This window comes from Pteropus alecto, unplaced genomic scaffold, assembly GCF_000325575.1.
Source record: "Pteropus alecto unplaced genomic scaffold, ASM32557v1 scaffold189, whole genome shotgun sequence".
NCBI lineage: Eukaryota > Metazoa > Chordata > Mammalia > Chiroptera > Pteropodidae > Pteropus > Pteropus alecto.
This window is the reverse complement of record NW_006442117.1, coordinates 5,146,451-5,170,521: the sequence shown is the minus strand read 5'-3', so window position 1 is coordinate 5,170,521 and position 24,071 is coordinate 5,146,451. Positions and strand designations below refer to the sequence as shown.

Sequence of the window (24,071 nt, the reverse complement as noted above, 5' to 3'; positions counted from 1 at the left end):
TTCCCTAAACTCAGAAGCAGATGGTAAGGGTGGCTGTGACATCACCTAGTAGGTCTGGTAGCAGGAAGCATCTGATATTATTCAATTCTGTCCTTTTCAGGATACAAATAGATGCCAAAAGTCTCAAGAAGTTATCTTTCATCCTCTTGTTCAATACTCTTGATCCATGACCTTGAGAAGGAATTTGGGCAGCCACTTTCCTTCCTACTGGTTCTCCGGCTCCATCTTCATCAGCATGGAGTGACCAGGTCCTTGTTCTCCCTAACACCCCACCCGCCTGTCTCCAGAGAGTGGAGATCTGCTGCTGGCTGGCAGGAGTCGGGGCCCCGGAAAGCGGTTACGCGCAAACCCTCCCCGGAAGCCGTCAGCTGCCAACCATGGAATGAGTCTGAAACGCAGGAGTGCAGTCCTAGTTTAAATCTTACACTTCAATTTGAACTTGTTTCTCCTTGTTTTGACTTACAAATTAGCAATCCACGAAATCATTTTCTTCAAAGAAGGAAAATGTTAATTGGCAGCAAGAAAAAAAACACATAATACATAGCTGGTACTGACACCTCCTAGTCATCAGCATAGACTTGATATATTTTCACTGGAAAGAAGATACAAGTGTATTTCATTCTACTTTACATTGCTAAATATCAAGCTTTCGAAACAAGATTCAACAGAAAGTGAATGAAATGACTATCAGAGGTTCTACTCTCCTCCCCGCCCCAGAGTAAAATAATATTGCTCCATAGGGAAAAAAAAAAAAAAAAACTCTGTCTTTGGAACTATTTAAAAAATAAATTGCATTTAAAACTTTAATAAAAAATAAAATTGGATATAAATAAAAAATTATCATCTCTTTCATAAAGGGAAATTCCTCTACTTTATTACCTATGTCAACAGTTGGTTCCTGTACTGAAAACATATTGTCATATGTTTGACTCCTAACTTTAGGGGAAAATCAGTGATAGAACCACATAAAAATTAATCCACAAAACTAAACTATCACTTTATAAAAACCAGTGTATGATCACTGAAGACCCGTGATTAGATGAAGTATGGTCTCTAAGATTTTATTTCTTTAGAAGAGATTTTGAAATTCAGATCAAGTGCGAGGTGGTTAGTGCTGTCCCCGAAGAATCCCTTCTGTTCCTCCCCACCGCTGATGGCCGAAGGCCCTGGCGACGGCGGCAGTGTCCGCCACCACAGGCTCGCATCTGAGCAGTCTGCTCGCCGTCCTTCGTTTCAACCTACTTGGAAAATCTATACCAAATCCAGAAATCGAGGCTTTCTACTTGTCATTTTTTTTTTTTATCAATAATGCATTATTTATATAAGACCACTGAATCATTTCCAAGTTGCATCGAGAGCAGAGAACTAGACGATCCTATTTAGAGGGATAAAATGACATGACTGGAATCTTGTTATAAATCTAACTTATTCTCTCCTCTGGCTGCTGCCTAAGCAGCCCCTAGCCTTTCTTGTTCCAGCTTCATTCGCAAATGACAATTTATTATCTTAAGTATGTCACGATGCGATTAAAAAATTACACTTTTAGATACATAATTCTTCTCTATCCAAATTTGAGTCTCTTATTTGTTTACAACTATGTTTCTCAAGTTCCTTTTATTTCCATACTTTTCATATTTTTAGTCTAGCTTTAATTTTTTCTTAATTTAATGAGTTCTTATTATAACACATAGAAAGGAATATTTTAAAAAGTACTTTCTATTTAAAAAAACTAATTTTTTTTGTATCAGTCTATGAGATTTACTTTTTTGGTCCAGAGACTGTGAACAACTTTAACCAAAGTCAGGCAATAGACCCATCTGTGCTTTATTGTACTCACCTATCAAACAGAAGTAGTACCCCCCCTTGTAGTTCTTGTTTTAAGGTTTAAATAAGATATTACAAAGGAGGCGCTTAATGCTGTTCTAACAGAGTTAGCACACAATTTTTGTAAATTACTATTGAATATTAATATTAAATACTTAATACAATTTTAATTCTTAAACATTTATGGGGTTGCCAGTGAATCATTCTGCATGCACGTGTCCTCCAACCTAGTGGTGCTTCCACTACCAGCCAGATGCCCCTAAGGGCAGGAGAGCTCAAGAAACGGATAAAATGAAACACATATTCAATTTCTACTCTATAGAGTTAATCCGCCTTAATCTCAGCTGGATTTCATTTAAGGAAATTATATAAAATTAGGCATACTGTTTATGCTAGTCCATTTTTCCAAAATGTATGTTATCTGATCTAAAATATTTTGTTCTACTCACAGGAACTAAAAAATGACATGTAAACTGAATCCCCCTCACACTCAGGGGCCCTCTCACTGTCCCTCTCACTGTCCCTCTCACTGTCCCTCTCACTGTCCCTCTCACTGTCCCTCTCTCTGCCTCTAAGAGGAGACCATACTCTGTCTGTGGCATGTTATCCCTTTTCTAATAAACTTTCCTTTGATCCTAAAATAAATAAATGAAATAAACTATTTTGTTCTGACTTTTTTCTACCTGCTTTAGAGCAAACAAAAGGTAGAGAGGTTGATGGTTTAATGTCACATAGCACAAGCAAATTGGAAAGGATGGAAGATGATTTGTTCCAAATAACATCACACTGTTTAAACGCTTGCCTAAGGTACACGCTACCTGAATGAACATTCAAAACTACTTATGTTTATTGAAATCGAAGTGGAGAAGGGAATTGACACCGGTTTTAAAAGGTAGGCCACTGTGTGATTCATCGTAGAATTATTCTTTTCATGTATGTCAAAGACGGGTATTTAGATGTCATCGAAGCATGTGTTCAATAAAAATTATGAATAGAAGGAAAGCGAAGGAGTAGAAGGAACAAAGAGCACGGTGGTCGCGAGGCAGGCAGGCGCCCCGACACTCGCGCAGGCGCGCTCAGGTGTCCAGCCGAAGAGACACCACCTGCTTACCGTGGCAGCGTGGGCACTGCTGCTAACGTTGCCATGGAGGCTCCTCAAAGATGAAGGGCCTCAAATTCAAGTTCGGTTTTTTAAGAAATCTGGTTTTCTTTCACTAAATACCTTCCCTTTGGGTTTATATTATTCTGATATCACCGCTATGATTTAAAACCACCAATGCAAACATTTGCAATGAAAATGACAATAAAAAATGAACTGACATTTAGTTCCTTATCTTTTAAATGTATTTGTGTGCGTGCGCCCTATATATCCCCAAATTACACTGACTTCACAGTAATATCTCAATCCACTTAATTTTTGAGCCTCTTCATTCAATTAACTAACTAACCTGGACAAGTGAGTTCTCTGTTTCAACACAGTCACTCGTTCTTTCCTATTCCATAGTTCTTTTCAAAATAACACTGAAATCGTTGATTGAGGTTCACAAAATGTAGTACACCGCTGAAAGTCATCATCATATAATTTAAACTCAGATCGTGGTTCAGTTTCCACCTTCACAGGAAGCGGGCTTGTCTTGTCAGGGCCGGAGTGTAAGAAGCTATGGACAGCAGCGGTTAACCAGCAGCCCTCAGCCAGACTGAGAGGAGCCATCCTTTTCTCTCCCTGGTGGTACCTGCTCTGATTTATCCTTGAGAGAAGTCTGCGGCACGGTGGACCATTAATGGTAATTCTAATAATGATGATTACATAATCACTCTGCAAGGCTCTGCCCTTATTCTACAGTAATCTCCTACTCTACTAATGGTATCCCATAGGAACTTTCCCAGGAGACAGATAAAATAAGTACAGAAAAATAAATAACTTTTATTTATTTAAAAAAGGTATATATAATAGCAACATTAACAGCTATCATTACCTTTTGACGTGCTCACTATGATCAAGGTCTACTAAGTGCTTACACACACACTCATTTAATCTTCTCGAAAACCAGAAGAGGTGAGTATAGTGATTATCCTTCTCAGTCTGTATATAATAACATTGAGACACGGAAGGAAAGGAACACGGCAGTGAGGGGCATAGTGAAGGAACGTCCCAAGACTGCAGCTCTGTGTCAGCCCAGGGACCGCATTCCGACGAGGGCAGAAGCTGGAGACTTCTGGGGAGAAGACAGGCAGGTAGAGGAGGGGGAGGGAGAAGACGGGGTGGGAGGTGGAGAGAGAGAGAATGAAAAAGAAGAAAGACGAGGCGAGGGAAGGGAGGGAGAGCAGGAGACAACTATTAATTCCAAGAACAACAGAAAATAATACAAAAAAGGAGAGTAGTAAGTAAAATTTATATAGTCAACATGTGTTCATGTTGAGTATTGATATAACCAAAATTGTAGTATGATTCTCTTGGGAACGTAAGGGGAGGAATTTATAACGGGGCTAAAAACCTCATTTTTTATAGTAGGAAGTAAATTCTAAAAATTAAACCCAAGACATAGGCAGCGAAGCATGCGATTTAGAAATACTTAAGTAAATAAGAGGAGAAAAACAGTCTAAGAATTTGAAAACGGTTGCTTCTCATGAGTGGGACCCTGGGCAGGCGAGGCGCTGAAGACCGCTATTATTTTGTCGTATTCTTGGGAGTTATGTGACTTTCCAAATGACCGGGGGATTACAAAAGCTTAAAAACTCTGCTGACACGGAAATGCAACAACTGTGTAAATCATATTAAAAAATGAAACAGAGTAGTCCCAAGCAGTCCCAACTGTACTTCGGTGGTGAAAACTGGCGGATTTGCCAGTCAGAACAAAGCAGGCCCGTGGACTCCCACACGATGAGGCTGAAAGAGCACGAAGAAGCAGAGAAATAAAGAGAATCATGCTCAGACTTTCTCATTTTGCTACAGACAAACAGACCGATCTTTTTAGTGCTCAGAAACCAAGTACGGGGGCAGGACCGTAGACATTTTAATGGAAACACTTCTTTAGGGACAGCAGAGACCAGCTTAGGTCAGACAATTTCCGCAGGAGGAAGAAGGCGCAGGAGGGACCCCGCAGCTGCCCCGAGGGAGCCTGTCAAAGGGCAGGTGTGAAGAAGGGGCCGAGGCGCTGGGACCCGTGCGGGAGCCATGGAATCACTTCTGCCTCAATGTCACCCTGGGCGCTGAACAAAGCGCGTGTGCTGTGGTGGTGACATCACCTAAGGGGGTAAAAATGGCTTCTTAGATGGCCAAAAAAAAAGTCTTAGATACTGCAGTGGTTTCTGACTCTCGAAATAAACACATTCTCTAAACGGATACGGTAAATGTATGGTATTAAAATTTCATAGGGTCAAGAAGAAATTAGGACAAGAGGAAAAAGTCTAAAAGTCTCCTTAGGGGAACAATAATGGGGAAGTCCAGTTGAGAAACACTGGATTAAAGTAAAATACAAAAAGAAAAATAATGGTTGGAAAACTTTGGCATGTGAATTGGTAAAAATTGAGAAGAACCTTGGAATTCTAGGAGCATGAAAGTATTGTGTTGTTACAAAATATTTTTAGGGTTCACATCGGCCATCTAATAATACACCGAAATGTTTTTTAAAATGTTGGAAAAGAATGGTAGACACCCTCAGAGCAAACCGCTCTGGTGTCTAGTTCGCTGATTTTATTTTACAAAAGATATTCTCCATTCAGTGAAATCTGTGATACCGACCCCTAGCATTACCTTTTAGAGATCAATAAATCAAGCTCATAACAACCTCCAATTCTATTTGACGACTAACTTCCTTGCGAGCCCAATAAAATATCTTCCTCACTTTCTAAGTATCTACTTTGAAGCCACACCTGTTCAAGTATTATTTTCCACTTTGATTCAGAGCCCAAAGATTTTCACACACACATATGGTTTCAAGTTCTGAGATGAGAAAAATTCAGGTGCAACCGAAGTCTCCCGCAGTCAAGGCCGTTCACAAACTTGGGCGTGTGTGTGACCCCCAGGCTCCGAAGGAACGGTGACCACGCAGTCGCCCACCAGTTCAACCGTCGTCGGAAACGTTTTCAGTTGGGGCTGCTGTCCTTCTCATAAATATGCCCACATCAGCCTTCTTCAAACCAGATTATTACATAATCCTTTTTAAAGCTACTTCTCCACAGCAAGAAAAGTTAATTGACCTACTTAAGCCTCAAGCTCCATGAGAGCAAGACCCTGTCCTTCCTTCGACACTCCCCCTGCCCCCCGCACCCAGGCACGATGGCACCCCAGCCTCGCCCCTGCTCAGTAAATGCCTGACAGACAAAAAAATCGAAGACACCATCTTCAGGTATGTTTCACATGGAAAACCTAACAGAGTATAATATTTAGTTATTTTAAAGAGCCCCAGAATACCCGAACGGCTAGAAATCACACTACCTAAATACTGCAGGAAATCGAGGGTCTCGTGGCACATCTAGAGCACCCAGGCCACCATGCTCCTGATTATCTGTCACATGTGGCTTAGTGGCACACAGTACTCAACTGCGGATTTTCTAATGCACACCACAGAATCCCCAAATCAGAAAAGACATACTCTATCTTCCCCTTCCATTTTATGACCTGAAGGATTTCTCGACTTCCTTTTTAATTCATATGTTCATAATTAAGTAAATAAGCATGAACAAGAATAGAATGTTCAAAAATTACGAGGTAACAAGTTGGTTCTCTCTTATCTACTTCTGGGGGAAAAATAGGGTAAAACAGCAGTATTGGAAACAAAGCCAGACAAACTGAAGTAAACTTGAATGAATGTGCGAATTTATTTCATTTTCTCCAAGTCTACAATCCCGTAATTCATTGTAAATGGCTCCCGTGTGAATATGCGCAGAAGAATCCCGGCTGAGAGGACCGTACCAGGGGGGTCTGTCGGTTTCCTCTCTGTGATGAGTACAAAAGTGACATTAAGTATCCATTTCTTCCGTTAGCATTGCTGGGAGCCTGCTCTGGGACAGGGGTGCGCTAGAAACTGGAGATTTAGCGCTTAAATAAAAAGATTAAGCCCTTGGTCTCAGACAGCTCATATTATAGTGGGTGAAAACAGACAAATATATTTATACATACGTATGTATGTGTGTGTATGTGTATATACATGTGTATGTGTATATACATGTGTATGTGTATATATGTATGTGTGTGTGTATACACATATATATATATATATATATATATTGCAGGTGGTGACAAATGCTATGAAGACAAGGACAGATTAAGGACATGGTGAATAATGGAAGGGGGTGCCTGCTATTTCCGATGAGGTGATCACAAAATCCTGGCCTGATTAGGCGATGTTTGAGAAAATGTCTAAAACCGGGGTCCCCAACGCCAGGCCATGGACCGGTACTGGTCTGTGGTCTGTTAGGAACCAGGCCCTACGGCAGGTGAGCAGCGAGCAAGAAAAGCCTCATCTGTATCTGCAGCCGCTCCCCAGCGCCTCAGCTCCACCTCAGATCGTCAGGCATTAGGTTCTCATAGGAGCACCGGTCCCCGGTGCCACAAAGGTTGGGGACCGCTGAAAATGAATAAGCAAGGGCTCTGAGACGGCGTGTTTGCGATATAGACAAAAAACAGCAAGGAGTTTTCACTTGTGAGGTACGTTTAGCCTAAATAATCTACCTTGCATCTCAGTCTGTTTACATCTTACTGATCCTTTAAAGCCTTGCTCAAGTGAAATCCCTTAAACCACAAAGTTCCTGGCATGATTCCAAAAAGATCTGGCTCCTCCACTCTTGGAGTCCTAAGATCTATTTGGCTCAGATAACTTTATTTTACAAGTCAACATATTTGTAGATTTTAAACACACATCGAGGGGCAAGACTTTGCCACAAATTTTTAGAACCCAGTCTTGTCCAAGTTGCTTAGGAAGTCAGAAGCAGCATCTGCAGTCGGTATGGGCTTTCCAGAGATTTAAAGAATCTAGGTGCTCCTTTATAGCTTAGTCCGGTTTGGACTTGGGAAGCACACGACAGCCGGCCTCAGTTTCCTGAAGACACGCCGAGCACCATGCTGTGGTCGCTGCTGCTTTGCTGAAGATGGACACGCGGGGTCACGTTGGCAGGACCTGGGCCAGCGTCTGTTTCTTAACGATGAGGTCAACCTTGGTTTATGCGTGTAACTTGCCGGGCACAACTTTTGTTCATATTTCATTTTCTTTGGACTCCTGTAAGCAATGGCACAGCCAGCGAAGTCATCAGGTGGAAACTTCCTAGTGTCTGCTGTCACCACAAGAAAATGAAACATTCGTTTCTCACTTTTTCATCTGGAGAAGCAGCCACTCCCCAGCTCCTCCAAGTGTGTCCATCTGCGGTCAACTTGCAAAGCTTATTTTAACTTTATATATAAACAGAACACTGGTCAAAGTACATTGGAGAAATTGTTATATCATAACTTCACATCAATATTTATGACTTTCAGAAAAGGTTTCAAAAATCAGTTATCCTGTGTTTGTTTGAAAACATTAGGTAGCCACATTGAAAACTAAATGCCAAGGAATAAATGATGGTCGTATTTAAAGCATGGAATCCATGAAACATGAGACCAACCCCTATTTCTCACTCATAGTAAACTAACAACATTTTTTTACATCAGTGGCTCACTTTAAACCTCATTTTAATTTTTCAAAATTTGGCTCACTCATTGGATGCATAAATGCATATGTCTGCCATCTAGTGGCCTCGTGGCAAAAATCAGTATTGGCAGCCTAATTTTTCAGAAAACAAATTTTTTTTGAGAAAAATTCAATCGAAGCCCCAAGTTTAAAAGGCGGGAAGGATGGGGGCAGTAAAGCCTCAGGAAGGTCACACCATGGTATTCTGATCCCCCGTGCCCTCTGACTTGACACCAGTGAGGCAGGACTGTTTAGAACCCTTAGGAACACTATTCCAGGTCCTGTGGATTTGCACAAAGACGTAAGTTCCAAAAAGGTAGAAACTGGCCCTGCTGATTTATCCCTTTATCTCTAGCACCATGAACAGTGCCTGAAACAATTCAGAAACTTAATCACTGTAACAAACAAGTGCGTGGCCCATAGACAAGCTGAAAATCTGCCAGACTATTGGGCGTCTACCACAGGAATTTCTGAAATGTTAAGGAACTGAATGATCGATCATTTTAATTCTCTTAAAATTAATATCTCACATTAAACTTATGAAAAGTATTGTATATTTTTTAATTTACTCATTTCTAGAAGATCTATATTGGATGCCCTTTAACCAATGTGCAAAACTAATCTATGTCCATTTTTAAGAACATTTATAGTAATTGAACTATTATGCACATATTCTGCAGTTCTAAACTATTTTGGCTTTGCCTGCTTGACATTCTGCTGTTCATATTAATAACATGTGAGGTACTTGCTCAGAAGGATAACCCCTAAATAGAGCACTGCACGCATGCAAAAATATGGCCTGCTTATAATAGTTCCCTGATATAATTCGAGACACACAGAAAAAAATGTTGAGGGCTGCAAATATTTGAGATAATTTCTGTTTACACCACCTTGTAAACAATGTTATCCAAATTTTAAAAAACACACAACTATATATTTATATATAGGGAGGTACATTTGATGAAAACAGTTCATCTAATTCTGTACCTGATATCTCAGTCCTGGCTCAATTGTGTTTAAATTCCAGTGAAAAGAATACTCCACCCTTCCTCAAAGTCTGAGAACACCCTAAACTGAATATGATTCATCGTAACAGACAGAACACCGTAAGACAATCACCTCTTGCTAATGTAGGCTATTAATCTACTCAAGAAAGAGAAAATGTTTTGCCCCCAATCTCTGCCTCACAATTTCTGTCTCTGTCTCTTTCTCTCTGTAACCTTCAGTTTACTAAATGTTTTTTTAATTTTTGATTTTTCAATATTTTTATTTTTTATACAGTTCACATACAATCTTATCTTAGTTTCAGGTGTACAACACAGCAATAAAACATTTACATAACTTATTAAGTGATCCCCCTGATAAACCTAGTAACCATCTAACACCATCCGCAGTTATTACATTATTGACTATATTCCCCATGCTACACTCCACATCCCCATGACTATTTTGTGACTACTGATAGGCACCTCTTAATCTCTTCGCATTCTTCACCCTTCTGCCCAACTGTCCTCTCATCTGGCAACCATCAAAATCTTCTCTGTTTCTGTAAGTTTGTTTCTGTTTTGTTTCATTTATTTTGTTTAGATTCCACATATGAGAAATCATATGGTGTTTGTCTTTCTGTCTGACTTATTCGATTGAGCATAATACCATCTATGTTGCTGCAGATGGTGAGATTTCATTCTTTTTTTAAGGATGAGTAATATTCCAATGTATACCTGCACCACCTCTTCTTTCTCCATTCATCTCTTAATGGACTTGTCTTTCTGTCTGACTTATTCGATTGAGCATAATGCCATCTATGCTGCTGCAGATGGCGAGACTTCATTCTTTTTTTAAGGATGAGTAATATTCCAACGTATATTTGCACCACCTCTTCTTCTCCATTCATCTCTTAATGGAGACTTAGGTTGCGTCCATATTTTGGCTATTGTAAATAATGCTGCAATGAACATACAGGGCACATGTCTTTTCGAATTACCATTGGGGTTTCATCAGATAAATACCCAGAAGTGTAATTACTGGGTCCTTCTTTGTCTCTTGTTGTGGCCTTTGCTTTAAAGTCCATTTTGGCATAAGTATTACTACCCCAACTTTTTTTTTTTTTCCATCTTTAGGAAATATCTTTTTCAAATCCTTTTACTCTCAGTCTGTACGTGTCATTTGACCTGAAGTGAGCTTCTTGTATGTAAGGGTCTAGTTTTCTTATCCATTTAGCCACCCTATGTCTTTTGATTGGGCATTTAATATACTTACACTTACAGTAATTGTTGACAGACATGTAGCTATTGCCATTTTTTAATTCATATTTTTTATCTTTTTCTTATTATTCACAAAGAAGTCTCCCTAACATTTCTTCTAATACTGGTTTGGTAGTAATGAAATCTTTTAGCTTTTTCTTATCTGAGAAGCTCTTTATCTGTCCTTTGATTCTAAATGGTAGCTTTGCCGGGTAGAGTCATCTTGGTTGCAGGTCCTTGCTTTTCACTACTTTTAATATTTAGCGCCAATCCCTTCTGGTCTGCAAAGTTTCTGTTGAGAAATCACCTGACAGTCTGATGGAAGCTCCCTTGTACTTAACTTATTGCTTTCTATCTTGCTGCTTTTAAGATTTTTTAACTTTTGGCATTTTGATTCTGGTGTGTCTTGGAGTGGGACTCTTTGGGTCAATCTTGTTTGGAACTCTCTGTGCTTCCTGGGCTTGTGTGTCTATTTCCTTTAGGGTTAGAGAAATTTACTGTCATTATTTCTTCAAATAGGTTTTCAATTCCTTGCTTTCTCTGTTCTCCTTCCTGCACCACTATGATGTGACTGTAGGTAGGCTTCATGTTGCCCAGAGGCCTCTTAAATCACTCTCACTTTTTGGATTCTCTTTTCTTTTTGGTGTTCTGATTGGGTGTTTGGGGCTACTTTTCTTCCAAATTGCCGATCTGACCCTCTGCTTCAACTAATCTATTGTTGATTCCTTCTAATGTGTTCATTTCAGTTATTGTGTTCTTCATTTGACTAGTCATTTTCATTTTTTCTATCTCCATCTTTATGTTTTCTGTCTCTCTGTTGAAGTTCTCACTGAGATCATTGAGCATCCTTATAACCAGAGTTTTGAACTCTGCAATGGATAGATTGTTTTTCTTCATTTCACTTAGTTCTTTTTCTAGAGGTTTGTTCTCATCTTTCGGTTCAGATATATTTCTTTATCTTCTCATTTTAGCTGTCCCATTGTGTTTGTTTCTATGTATTAAGTAGGGCTGCTACATCTCCAAGTCTTGGTAGAGTGGCCTTAGATATCTCGGGGGGCCTAGCAGTGCAGTCTCTCTGGTCACCTGAACAGGGTGCTCCAGGTGTGTCCCTTGTGTGGTTGTGCGTGCCCTCCTGTTGTAACGGAGCCTTGATTACTGTTGGCAGGTCAGTGGGAGGAACAGACCCTCAGGCTCATTGGTGAAGACTGGCCGTGACTATAGTGGAAGAGCCGCTGTGCGACCCTGCGGAGCAGGATGCAGTCTAGCTGGGCTCTGGTCCCTGCCCAGTCTACTTCTTGGGTGGGTCATTTGTGGAGATGGCTGGGTGGTACTCTGGTGTTGTCCAAAGCTGGCAACTAGGTGTATTGTTTCTGGGACCTCTTGGGAGGAGTTGTGATGCAGGCCAAGGTCAACCACTGCCTGTATCCTGCCTGGGCCACTTGATATGAGCTACAAAGTGACTTACAGATGGTCACCACTGATGCTGGGCTTGAGGGTGCCTGGCAGGGTTTAAGATGCAAACTGAGGCCAGCTGCTTCTACTGCCAGGCTCGGGGCTGCTCAGCAAGAGGTACGGGACATGCCGAGGCCTAATGCTGCTTTACTGGTTCTGCGAACCTTTGAGAGATTTTAGAAAAGTCTACAACATGAGCCAAGATAGGGCATTTTTATGGAAAAGCCACCAGAAGTGCCTTGGGCGGGCCTGCACATTGGGAGGATTGGGGCCTCAGGGAATCACCAGGGTGGGGCGACCGGTGTTAGCTATGTTGCCTGAGACTCAGATATGTCACCTGTCTGCATCTGCACACAGGGCAGAGGGGAAGGCTCAAGAAAGGAATAATGACTTCTGCCAGCACTTCTGTCTGGGAAAAAGCTGCCCCTCCAGCCCTCACCCTGAAGACAGACGACTCAGGTCCTTCCTGTGTCCCTGGTGCCTTCTGAGCAGTGCTCCAGCGCTGGAACTCAGGGCGAGTGTGTCTGTCAGCGGCGAGTCCACATGTGAGCCCTTTAAGAGGAATGCCCAGCACTCAGGCCGCCCTCAGTCCCACTCAGCCACCATCCCTGCTCTGCTGGTTTTCACAGCCAGAAGTGGTGGGTACTTGTCTACCTGGCACTGGGATCCTGGGCTGGGACCCCTCACTTCTCTGGGGGGACCTCCACAATTAAGATATCCCTCTGGATTTTTAACCGCCACACGCGGGTGCAGGACCAGCCCGTTCCACACCTCTGCCCACCCTAACATTCCTGACGTGGCTTCCTCTGCATGTCCTTAGTCGTAGGACTTCTGTTCAGCTAAATTTCAGGTGATTCCCAATGATGGTTTTCCTGTAGTTCAGCTGTGGTTTGAGGTGGCTGTGGGAGGAACGAGCACAGCTCTGACCTACTCCGCCATCCTGACCAGAAGCTACTTTTCCCCTCCCAATTAGTGAAATTCAGATTGACAGACCATAACCCAATTCTGAAGCAGTGATTCTGGTTTTACTCCCCAGGATGACACGTTTAACAGCCACCCTCGATGACTCTGGCACATGTGATCCTGGGCGGCGGCTTTGAAAACATCGGCACAAATCCCTGTGAGGGAAGCCTTTCTGGTGGTTACGAGAAGCCTTCCGGAGAACTGCTGGTACCTATCATCCAGTAATGACAATGTCAACCAATAATGACTATTTCAGAATTACTGGCCATGAGAACTAGTTGTTGCCAAGAGTCGTAGTTTGCAGAGTGTTCCCTGAAAGGACCACAACTCATGAAATGTTAAGGTCACCAGTGTAACCATTACATCTACACAGATAACCCTGCAGGCAAGTCAGACTCTGAGTCTGACCTGGGATAGATGATTCTGCTATGTTGAGTGTCAAACTCATCAAGAACACTTACTGGTTACTAATATACAAACTGTGATTATCGAGATACCCTGACTGCTAAAGCTCAGATTCCCCCCATCCCCCGCCAAAAAAGGAACAGGAAGAAGGAACTCAACAACAATACGTAATGAGAGTGTACTATGTGCCAAGCACTGTGTTCAGTGAACAAAACATAACATGAAAATCTCTGCCTTACACAGATCCAAAGCATCACGCAGTTTAGAGAGCTTCTCATTCAGATTTACTAAGCGTAAAGTCCTAGGTACAGAGAAGTAATTAGTGGGTGGCTCCTCGTAAGAAGCTCAAAATCTAAAGGAAAAGACTGTTATTTACATAATTGATCATACTGCAAACAAGTATGACCAACATTATAACAGACATAAGAATGACACAGTAAAGGAGCATAGAACGGAAACAATATTTTCTTTAGCCAGGCCTCCTAGTGCGTTCAGGATGCTAACAGCCGAAGGGGAGCCAGCCGATTTCAGGAAGCGTGGCCGGTGTCAACAGAATCCCCGCCGCAGGAGGTCGAAGGCACATCCCAGCTTCAAGTAGGTCATGTGGCCACAGCAGTGGGAGAAAAGGAAGGTGGGAGGGACATTTAAGAAGAGTGAAACTGAAATGACTCCATCTCATGATGCAAAGGATAAAAGCAAAATAACAGAGAGCAGGAAGACAGCTTACGGGTTACGGGAAGACGGGGAAAGCCCGCATCGAGGAAGCGATGGTGGGAAGAGAAAGGCGGGGATCGATGAGACGGTTCCCCAAAACCCATTAGGATCTGGAGACCACAGGGAAGGGTGATGGTTCACATGGGTTCAATCTGTGACGTCGTCAATTAAAACGGGAATAATAGGAGGAGCGGTGTATTTTGGAGAAAGCTGATGAGTCCCCATGTCCAAATGGTACATTACAGGTGCGTGATTGATGTTCTTTGTGGAAACATCTGTCCAGTGCCAACACTCAGCGGAAGCCCTAAGTGCAGCTGAAATCGCCAAGAGGGAGAGAGGAGGGCGCAGCCGCGAGCCGGGCCCTGGGAGGGGACCCGCCGCGAAGGCGGGAGAAGCGCGGGCGGGGGCCGCGTCCACCGACCCCGCGCTTAGGCGTCTGGCCGTGGGCGCGTCTCGCAACGCCTCGGACTGCAGTTTCCTCGAATAGAAGATATGACATGTAGAAACAATTTTTCTATAATCTCACTAATTTGGACTGCAGAAGTCGCATTCAGCTTCAAAGTGTTAGCCCCTTATTGTCTGGCATTCTACCGTTAAGCTTTTTCTTCGTGAGACATAGCCAGCCTTGCTGACATCTCTGGATTCCAGAAACACACTCCTGCCTCCCACCACCGAGGGAAATGATCTTTCAGAATTCCACCACAAAACCGATTTCTTAGAAAATGACAAATACGGCAGCAGTAGCAAACATTCATCAGTAACAGTTATCTGTCCAAGATTCTTAGAGGATTATTGATTTGGACCTCTGTAGGAATTATCTTTTCAACGAATGCCTTATATATTGTGCCTTCACTTATTGGCATTCTAAGACATAGCTCATGAGACTTTTTTTGCACTTATCCCTAAACTGTAGTTTTGTTAAATATACAAAAATATTTTGTTAAATCTATGTATTTTTATTCCAAGCTTATATTCACTCATTAAACGAAAACTAATATATATATATATATCTGTGTGTATGTTAGATAGATATGTCCATGTTTAGAATTCAAAATGAGTCATCTTTTCTTTACAGATCTAAGGAATGTGGAAGCTTAAATTTCAACATAAAATTCAGCTGTCTGAGAGTGCATGTCAATGAGAGTACATTGCGAACATAATGATCGCAATTTGGCATCAAAGATGAGTGATCGCTGTTTCTCCATCGGTTTGCTGGCCAACATTGGAACCTATGCCTTCTGGGGCAGTATTTGTGTCTCTCACTCTTACAATTCCGAAGGATCTGGCGCAGTCCTCAGGGCAGAGAAAGTGCTGAATAAAGACATGCTTAACTGATCAGAAACTCAAAGCGAACATTTTTATATTGCTGGACTATTTTAAGGGGATTGACTTTTATGCAGGGAAATCCGTCAGTCATTTGGAACACACCGTACATTTGAAAAACAGGGAGATAGATTTACATTTAATGTTAGGATGCAAAAGTCTATACTCATCTCAGATTTGTGTAAACTAAATATAGAAAAATATCAGAAGATTTATGCCTCTAATTGTTAACCGCAGTGATCTGTGGGCGCGCTTAGTCATGCTGGACTTCTGCTTTTGGCACATTTCAGCAATGTTTGAATTTTGTGTAACCCATTTTACTTTTATCATAAGACAGCAAACACGGTAGCTGGACATATTTGATATGTCCAACTGTATATTGAGCATCTGTGGGTAAGATGCCGTACTAGGAACTTTAGGGTAATCGAGGACAAAGGAAACATGGCAAGAACTTCACACTCTAGTATTTGAAATAGTTACACACACACACACACACACGAATGTTATCAGTCGTAAGAATTAGAATCTGACAAACTAGCACAAGATGACTGTGTAGAGGGGAGTGTGGCTGAAAGCAGTCCTTAGCAACCTGCTGAAACCGAGGCCCCCGAGGACGCCGAGGAACGAGCATTCCGAGCTGCAGGAGAACGTGCGGAAGCCGGGAAGCCCGCAGAGCGCACAGGAAGCAGCAAGTGCTGAGGGTCGCCAAGGGGACCCCGCGCCTGGATGCGAAATGTAAACGAGAGCCATGGAACGAGTCAGTGCTAGCTGAATGCTGATGTAAGAGAGTGAGCTGCCATCCCGTAGGTAATAAAAGGGATGGCAAAGTTTTTGACGATACGAGAAAAATGATCAGATTTGGTCCTCCCTAAGAGTCCTCTGTACAGCATGGATTAGAGAGAGAGCATGGTCAGTGAGATCGTCTGGGCAGCTCAGAGAGAAAGGTGGAAAGGTACGACTTGCATTGTTAGAAATGCAGGTCTCAGGCCTCACCTCCGACCTCCTGGCACAGGCTGCCTGTTAACAAGGTCCCCAAGTGATTTGAATAAGCACTGAAGTTGGAAAAGCAATGAATTAAGGTGCTCGTAACAGGAAAAAAATGAATTTGAACTATTCCTAGGTTGAATTATTACAGTTTGGTACCTGACTAACTGTGGGAGGCAATGGAAGACCATAAATCGAGATCACTCAGGAATTTCTCAGCTGTAGGACGTCATGCTAGTCACAGGGACAGGAAAGCCCAGGGGCACAGGAAGCAGATGAAGTCTCCGCTACCCAGCGAGCTCTTGGGAATGCCGCTTCCAGAAGCTGAGGGGACGAAACAGGTGCGGTCCACGCTGAAGCGTATTATGAAAATAATGAACCGTGAACGTGAGTACTTACAAAAGGAGGAGGGGTCAGAAAGGCACGGAGTCAACAGAGAAGGAATTCTTAGCCTCACACTGCTCAGGGGACGGGGCAGGGGGCCAGGAGCAGGAACTGGAGCCGCGGGAGGAGCGGGGGAAGGGGACTGCTCTGAAAATGAAGGGACTGGGGTGCTGCTAAGAGATTACAGGGGCTACCCGAGGAAGGGCCGCTTGTTCAGGGATGGAGAGCTTACAGGTGACTTTTGGCAGTGGTTTCAGTGAACCTGGTAAGGATGGGAGCCAGAGAGCAAAGGGTTAGCATCGGAGGCTAGAGAAATTAAGGGGCATGGGTGCTGGTCACCAAGCGTAAACGAAACGCTTAAGAATGAACATGGACATTTACGAAGGGCACAAAAGACCAGGTTGGATTAACTTTAAGCTCTTGAACTTTAAAGAGTTTCTTATGGAAGAAAGATCAGAAGTATTCTCATAATTCTCAAAATTATTAGAAAGGCAAACAAGCACTGTCAGAATTATATTTTTGGCTCAGTATAAAGAGGATCTGCCTCTCACTGCTGGAAATGGAACGGGCCCCCCATGAAAGTTCATTTCTCCACGCGACAGGCTACACGGTGCGACGGGTACCGGCAGGGAGTCACAGAGTGGGATGTCGTTCGCCGATGGCATCGGCAGCGAGCTGAGTGGTGGCTCCCCAAAAGACGTGTCCATGCCTTAATCCCTGAAACCTATCAATATTACCTTATTTGGTAAAAGATGTGATACAGCAAGGCTCCTGGAAGGAGGAGCTTAGCCAGGGTTTTCCGAGTAGGTCCTAAATGCAGTGACATGTTTCTTATAAGAGGGACACGCAGAGGAGGAGACATGCAGACCGGAAAGGAGGAGGCAGGGTGAGGACAGAGGCAGAGGCCAGCGGCAGTCGAAAGTCCAGGAATGCAGACAGTCGCCAGAAGATGCCGCGGCCAAGGAAAGATCCTCCCCGCGAGGTTCTGGAGGGAGCCGGAGCCGGCCCACCCCTGGCCCTCAGACTTCTGATCTCCGCAGTCATGTCAATGCGTTTCTGTTGTCTACAGCACTAGTAAATGAATACGACACCTAACAGCACCTCCCAACTCCGGGCTTTCTTGAGTTGCTCTCACTTCCTGTCGATCACACGGAAGGCAGAGCCCTGGACCCACCTTCTGTGTCCTGGGTGCCTACGCATTAGACAGCAGTGACAGGCCGAGTTACCACTGGGATATAAACCCTGTGTGGACATGAAAAGCAGAGATAAAGACAGACAGACTCGTTTTACCGAAGCGAGTTATTTATTAAAATGTTCTTATCGTATACTTTCATAAAGTTAACTTCTTCGGAAAGAACCATAAATACTAACCGGGCTATTTATCCCTGATTGTCAAACTCGATCTGAGAGGGGGCGCGAGCCGAAGCCGGGGAGGCCGCGGGGAGGGGGCCGGGTGCGCGCGCAGTCTCCTCTGATGAAATGAATTGAGAGACTTAAAATCATTGATCACAGGTAAAGCAGAGCTAGCTCCGCTCAGGGAAGGTTGGAAAGCCTTGCTGGTTCCTGTGCGGTGGAAGGATTCGGCGGTAACGAGGGTAGAAAGGCGGAGCCCACATAAAGCAGCGCCGTGGCAATTCCAGTGTCCCCACGAGGTGACGCACACAGCGTGCGTTACTACACGTGTGACATCGCAGGCGAAGGAAACAGGAGGGTCTTCTTTTCGATGCAAATGATCTGAGGACTCTCTACATGAGAGAAGTCCTGCTTTAAGACTATTTTGAAGTAAAAATAAAAATAAAAATAAAAATTCACTGTGTTCAAAAATTTTAAATGAATATATAGACATAAATATGTACGTACAGATGGATAGGACAGAACGCGATAGTACTTGAACTTTATATGGATTCTTGGAGTCTGCAAAATGCTGCTGGGTGAGGGTCCGCTGGAGGGAAGAGCCGGCTGCGCCAAAGGCCACGTGGCTGCGGCTGCGGCCAGGAGTGGCGCGCGGCTGAGCGGTGGGGCCAGGCGGCTCCCCGGCTACCCAGCTCCGCGGCCGGCTCCTGCCCCAAGTCCGGCGAGGCGCTCCACTGACAGCGAAAAGTTCAAAACTGCGGACAAAGGCTGTCGGCAGAGCCCATTGCCTGCAGCTCACCGCCCGCGTGGGACTCTAACTCCACGGCTGCAGCCACCAGCGATAAATCCGGCGGCTTCCGCAGGGGCGCATCGAAGCGCCTCACCGCCACGAACGCGGGTCCCACGGGAGACATCTCGTAAGCCCCTCGGAAACAGGCTGGCAACGGTTTTCTTTGGTTTAACCTCACCTGGATTTTGTCTGAACAGCAGCAGTTGGAGAGTCCCCTGCCTGACCCAGGATGTCACACTGGCACCACTCCCCGCAGCAGAGGTGACAAAAGGTAGGAGTCATGGCTCAGCTGGCATGCCAGATTTCAAAGGAACACTGGGGACAGGAAGTAAGCCAGGGCTCGGCTAGAACAAATGACCTAATGAAGGATGATTCTGTAGCGGATATTCGGCAACTCAAATTACAGAGGCCGGGAGGAACGTGGAGAACGGAGATTTGATCCTGCCGACAATGACACACACAAGGAGATTTTGTCAAGTAGAACGTGGCAGCACAAGTCTCCAGGCCAAAAAGGATACACTGTCAGGGGGTGGCTGTGCCTCCCGTCCACGGGTCTGTCCACTTCAGGGTTACATCAGAGACTGAGAAGAATGGAGATTTGCACCTGGAAGAGAAGTTCTTGGCAAGGATGCAGCTAACTGTCAAGGTCATAGCTAGTGTTTCCAGGCAAGACTTTAGTGATAGAAACGTAAGCTGAAAATATGAGAAAAGCCTGGTCCTACGCAATGGCAGATACAAGAGTCCGAGAGACGGAGGCGGCCTGGGGGAGGGAGCAGCCACACTGCCTGGGCTTTGGCAGAGAACCTCCTTGTCCCCTCCATTGCTGGAAGAGCCAGAAGTCCAGCCGCTGCGTCTCACGCAGAGCAGGGCTGGGGCAGCAAGACCTCGGAGCCCACGACGCCTTTGCCAGCTACTGTTTGTCTGAACACATTCGCTTGTTTTTTTCCACCAGTTTCTCTTCAAAGTGTCCATATTCTAGCTGGCTTTAGGATGAGCTGACACAATGGGTGAGGAGATGGCAGTGGCTCAAATATTCCTCCTGCTGGCTCGCTGTCATCGCCAGCGGGTCCCAGGTCGGCGTCACTGTGGCAAGCTGCTGCTGCTGTGACCTCGGCACAGGAAGGGTAAGAAGGTGCTGCCAGTCGGGGCACTTGGCCCTTGGGAGTATACGAGCAGGAAGTTCCAACAGGTGGGAGAACAAAATTGCCAGCCTGAGGGGACAGCCTGCCAGAAGCTGGGGTTTCAACAAGCCGCCAAAACTGCTGGGCAAAAAAGCAACACACGGCAGCCAGCTCGTGAGTCAGAGGGACAGCTACACACTGGCGCCCCACGCTCCACGGCAGTGGAGACGTCGGTGGTGTGAGTCCAAATCACGCGCTGCCTCTCACAGGGCTTTAGAGACCTTTCAGAAGGCACTTCCACATGCGTCAGGCCTGTCACCCCCCCGAAGTCACTCCGTGATGTGGACAGGGCAACTGCTGCCACCTCCGCTGCACTCTGGGAAAGAAACGCTTGAGGTGGGAGCACAGTGTCACACAAGACCCTCTGTGCTTCGCTGTGACACAGCTGTCTTCACTTCTCTCGGAAGACATTGCTAACGCAGAGCTATACCGCCCAGGATACTCACCTTCAAAGAGGGGACAAGTGTGCAGAGCCCTCCAGAGGCCGGGTGCACAGCTGAGGGCGGCGCCTTCTGCACCTGCACAGTCCTGCTGTGGCGCTGGTGGTGGGAGTGCGTGACTGCTGAGCGAGGGTCCAAGATGCTGCTTTGAATTAATCCGCACGAGCACCACTTCCTCAGTCGAGAAGATAGTCTGCCAGACGCGAGAAATTAGCTTCCAATTTGACTGGCTTTGCCTGTCAAGTTCATTAGACAATCTCTTCACATTTTTCCTTAAAATCAAAATTTTCCTTTGAGGTTGAAATTCTATCCCAAAGTTCTCCCCGGACTCAATAAGGCCGACAGGTGAGAAATCTACAGATCACTCACTCCACTGCCACCACATCTAAAAAAGCCCCATAGTCAAGAACGAAGCATAAGGCACGTTTCATTAGTTTTTTTAAAAGAACTATGGTGGAGGCATGTGATTATTTTTTACTGGAGCTATATATGCCTTTTTGATATTCTTCTGTAAGAACGAATGTACTTAAAATTCAGAAACATATTGCTTAAAATAAAAATTTCCAGTTACCGATACATCAAAACCACAATATTAGAACAATGCTGTTAGTTATAATATTTTGTGATGTAAAATTAGGTTCTGTAGTTAAGGACAGATGCATGTCTCTTCATAGACCAGACACCATCTCCATAAAAGTCACAGGTCATGTATTCATCTGAAGTGCCACCACACTGTAGCTGTTCTCAATATAAACTTTCCTGCACTACAAACAAGACCCCACCAATTAACAGTTAACACTGACGACGTCCAGGCCATTTAGGAGCAAGCATCTAATTCTGCCAATGGAACAACTCTATTAGGCAAGAAACATATTTTGGCTCAGGAAATGATAGAGGAAATTCTAGGCAAAAATTTGAAAGAATGATTACTTTATAATTGTCAAATAACAGGCAACTTTACTTTTAATCATATGTTTTAATTTTCTGTTTATTCGATTTGCTGGTGAGAATCCAAGATATCCTATTTCTTGAACATTTTTCCAGGCTCATTTTCAACAGGTTGCGTGGAATTATAAGCTAAAATATTAAAAAGAAGTTCACATTTTTACACACTGTAGCTTAAAATAACAATTTTTCTTTTTTGCAAGAAAAATCACTTGTCTTTATAAGGAAAAGAAAGTAAGAGGGTGTACCGTAAAGAACTTTTAAGTACGCCTAATCTTCAGAAACTATTTTCAATGCATATTTTACTGTTATCCCATGAAGGAAAATGAGGTAATGTATATTCATACATTTCTCTAAACTTTAAAGTCGCCTAAATACGTTTACATTAGGTTAATGAAGAACTACTATTATTATGACACTCTCGATCTTTCTCTAAATTGTGAGCAGGTCCACACACGTGCTTTCTCTTTTCTCAAATTAGATTTCCATGATAATTCTCATTGCTAAAGATATGTATTGTCAAAGATTTTTCCAAAATTTACTTTTCTCATTTTCTTTTAAACTACCAAGCCTATTTGAATATGGGCTGTTATTTAAAAAAGTATTTCTACACTATTTCCATGTTAAATTCAATCTTATAGCACCCCCCAGCCTACAGAAACAGTCTAAATCACACCTGCAATATACTTAATTTTAAATTAGTAATTTAAACTGAAGTTATATTTCCATATGGAAACCAGTTTCAAAAATAACGTGCTTTGTAGCTCAACAATAGCTAGTCATATATTGAGCTGATTGAGACAAACCACATAAACACATCTAAAGACAGGTTATTCCGTGACAGGACTGTATGATCTAAACCACGATCGATGGCATGTTGAACGCATACTGGAGAGGCAGGGAGGTTTTATGTGCGTTGGGCAATGCCAGCTCCTACAACAGGGTGCACCCAAGCCATTTCCACGGCACAGAAAGACCTCCGTTCCTAACGTTCTCCTACCTCATCCTGTCTGTACGCATGCATTTGTTCTAGGCTCAGCTCTAGCCTTTCTGAAGCGTTATGCAGCGTCTCTCAAGTAAATACAGGGCATTGTTTTAAACACAGGAAATAGTGGTGACTGTTGCATGCATTACAATGCTCTCGATATAAAATTATTTGGGACTACACAATCAAACACTTTTAAAGAAAGGTCATTTTTCTAACAGTAATCCTGAAGGACTCAAAATGGGGGATTAGGCTGTTTTGTTGCACCTCCGAGGACAAGAGAGAAATGAAAGGGCCGTGCAAAGCGTTCAGTGAAATAACCTGCGCCCTGAAGAACAGAAACGCTCCCACATAAACACGTTCGTCTCCTAAGGAGAACGATTCTTTCGCATTGCAAACGCCGGCGGCGGACAGGCTCGAATAACACTTGAGACAAGTGAACGTTTGCGTTCCTGAAATCTGTCCATATGGATGCACGTCCCAGACCCTCGGGTCCTCTGCCACTTCCCACCTACGTGCAGCCCGAACGACCACAATCCAACACGCGGTGCGCGAGGCAGACAAGTGAATTCCACGGCGGGTCACCTGCCCCTCACGCCACCGTTTGAAAACACGCAGAAACTAACCCAGCTGTGAGGAGGCTGCGCCCTGGAGGGTTCGGGAGGGAAGACGCCGCGCAGTCCCCCCGCGGCGGCTCCGCGAGTGTGGACTCTGCGGGTCGGCGACGACGCGCACCTGGACTGAGCACCTTCTCCAGGTGCTTGCTCCACCGAACGCCGAATTCACCTCCTCGCCGCTGAAACGCACTCGGAACAAGCGCCCACTGCGACGTCGCCGGGTATCTGCTTTAGCTTCTCAACAGCGTCGGGAAACCAAATGGGGACCCGCACGCGACAGCACACGCGCGTGCCACACACACCGAGCCCAGAGGCTCTTCCCGTCCGTCCACTTTGTGCCTCGGATCCGCCATCCGGGAGCGGGATTGTGGGCGCAGTAGCGCGCGGCGCGTCACGAGCTCCCCCGGCCACCGCTCGCATCATTCCCGAGCCTTTCCAGGCACTTGGTGGCACCCCCACCCTCAGTCCCGGAGCTTAACTCCGCACCAGACCGCGCTCTCTCCAGGTTCAGGCTGCCCCAAATCGACAGACCAGCTCCCTCCTTCCTCCCAGGACCCTCTTTAAAGCCCCCAAAGCAAAGCCATTTCCTACCAGCGCCGAAAACTTTTTCCTCCTTCCGCGGCGCAATGAGGCAGCAGACCAGGGCCGACGGTGCGGCGCGTCCTCACCTAGGCGCTGCGCTCCAGGTGCCGTCCCACGCCTTCGTCCCGCCTCGAATGCCCCCGAGACGCCGGGCCCCAGGTCCCTCGTCGCCTCTGGCTCGGCGTTCAGGGAGCGAGCGTCCTAGGAACGCGCGCCCGGCG

At 44.6% G+C, this 24,071-nt stretch overlaps 1 protein-coding gene across 2 annotated transcripts in view; it reads right to left on the bottom strand.

Moving 5' to 3' along the window:
- CHRM3 (cholinergic receptor muscarinic 3) overlaps positions 1–24,065 on the bottom strand; it is a 468,838-nt gene extending 444,773 nt beyond the window's left edge. The window contains exon 1 of one of the 2 annotated variants that reach the window (XM_006920736.3): positions 23,860–24,065. The gene's annotated coding sequence lies outside the window, so the exon portion shown is untranslated. The remainder of the gene's footprint in view (positions 1–23,859) is intronic. The other variant, XM_015596229.2, reaches the window with a different exon arrangement.
- Between the last annotated feature and the right edge of the window lie 6 nt (positions 24,066–24,071).